Source organism: Neolamprologus brichardi, chromosome 23, assembly GCF_056152115.1.
Source record: "Neolamprologus brichardi isolate AB-2024 chromosome 23, ASM5615211v1, whole genome shotgun sequence".
Taxonomy (NCBI): domain Eukaryota; kingdom Metazoa; phylum Chordata; class Actinopteri; order Cichliformes; family Cichlidae; genus Neolamprologus; species Neolamprologus brichardi.
Genome location: NC_142125.1, coordinates 43,855,135 through 43,857,568, shown reverse-complemented (window position 1 = coordinate 43,857,568; position 2,434 = coordinate 43,855,135).

The following is a 2,434-nucleotide window of genomic DNA, read 5'->3' as shown; positions in this document are numbered from 1 at the left end:
CTCTCTTGTAAACTGTCCTTTAATGTGTTAAAGTGGGAATTATTTTTATAATCTAATATTAGAGCCTACAGTGCACTGATGGCATGATAGACTGTATCAAGTGATTTACACACGTTTGGTTATAAACCGACAGCTGTTAAAACGTTTACACAAACATGACATGTAAACGCATCGTGGAGTAGATGAGAATTCTACTTTCTGTTGACACCCAAAACCTGTGCTACGACTATTCCCAACACCACGCTTCAACGTGGCCCCTCGACATGCAGCTTTCCTAAAGTCACAGTTTACCTTTCTGTCACATGCAATGATAAGGGTCCCCCTTTTTAAAGATGGGAACCACCACGCCGGTCTGCCAGTCTAGAGATATCATGGTGCTACAAGGTCATTAAGATAAGATGGGGCCTGATTATTTAAGACCTTGTATGTGAGGAGCAGGATTTTGAATTCTGGATTTAACAGGAAGCCAAAACAGGAGAAATCTGCTCTCTCTTTCTAGTCCCTGTCAGGACTCTTGCTGCAGCATTTTGGATTAACTGAAGGCTTTTCAGTGAGTTTTTTGGACATCCTGATAATAATGAATTGCAGTCGTCCAGCCTGGAAGTAATAAATGCATGAACTAGTTTTTCAGCGTCACTCTGAGACAGGATATTTCTAATTTTAGAGATGTTGCACAAAGCATTAGTTCAGGAACTTCACTGGCTCCCTGTGAAATTCCAGATAATTGTGCTATTTTCCCTATGTAACAAAGTATGGAGCGCTTCGAGTACTCTGGGAGAGTAGAAAAGTGCTATATAAGAATCAGTCGTTCCCTTTATGCTTTCAGCGGAGCATTCTCTACGTTTTGCCCCTCCACTGTTGTATCTTTCACTGTGTGAAACTGGTGCTCATACAGTGTAGTGACACATTTAAAGTCTGTAAAAATGTCACCACCACCAACAGGGGATGCAGGCACATTGTGAATAGAAATGAGTTTTAAAAGCTGCATAAGAACAAAATGTACGCCTGCATTTAGTACAGACGCATTTGAGCCTGCGAGCCGTCGTCTGCGAGCCGTCGTCTGCGAGCCGTCGTCTGCGAGCCGCCGTCTGCGAGCCGCCGTCTGCGAGCCGCCGTCTGCGAGCCGCCGTCTGCGAGCCGCCGTCTGCGAGCCGCCGTGAAGCCAGCGCCTCTTATCCGTGGCATAAATGTTCTTGCACTTCTACACTAGCTTTTACAGCAGTGCTACATACATGCACGCACTCACACATACACTTTTCTTGATAGTTGACATCAAACTTTCAACACACTCCTCTGGGCCAAGTTTTCTCTCTATGAGCTGCAATAGTCCAAAGAAATAAAAGGAAAAGCTCAAACTCAGTGTAGTCACTGCACTACAATCACACCATATTCAAACATGTATTAAAATCATTCTTGATAGTTGATGTCAAACTTTCAGTACCTTCTTCTCCTGGTCCACCAACTCAGGGCCCAGTTTCATCTGAAACTGCTCTCATGACCACCGTCAGGTTTTGTATTGTTGATTATCATTTATGCTTAGAAATATCTACTTATATATGCTTAGAGTTTTATAATTAGTTTAGATTGGTTTGATCCTTGATAGTCTGCAAACTTTGTGTGCAGTCCAGAGCACCCTGGGAGCATCGGAGAGGTCGTACCTGCTCTTATTGTTTTATGGCAGGATAAACGTATCTATGTCTGTTTTAGGCTAAGAGCCTTTTGTTTAGATGAACTGCTGGATTTCCAGACCTGCAGGTTTAGGGAAGTCTTTATGGGGTCACACTCTGACCCCACACACACACACACAGTATTCTTTGTTCACATGTATACCTATGTAAGATGTAAGATGTTATATGTTAATGACCCTATGTATATTCATGTAACCTCAATAAAAGCAGTGCTATGGGGAACCTGGCTGAGAGTCTGACGGAGGTCCAGTGGGTGGAACGACACTTGGCTCCAGGCAGGTCTCTGCATGAGTAACGTGAAGAACTTTGCCTACTTGGTGTTCAAAGCTTTTGCTGTGTGTTTAAATGGTGTCGTTCCAGCGGTGGGCCTGTGCTAGACAGACCCAACAACCACGTTTCTGTTCTGCAGGGAGCCCACAGTGAACACAGCAAAGATGATCTCCACTTCATCAAAATCCTTTATCAGCATGTCAAAATAAAAATGCTTGTTTTTAGACCAGTGAGGTCAAACATAAGGCCAGGGGGCGAAAATCAGCCCAGCACAGACTCTAGTCTGGCCCACTGGTCAGCTTTGGAAATTTGGACCTTTTAATAAGTTTTCCATTTTTTTCCTACTGATGAAGTCCTCCCCTTAGCCATTCATCCTACACCAAAGTCATTAAGTAGTAGATAAACAATGACAGAAACATTCCTGTCTTTGCACTGTCTAGAAAAAAGAGGACATTTTCTATGAATCAACCAAACCT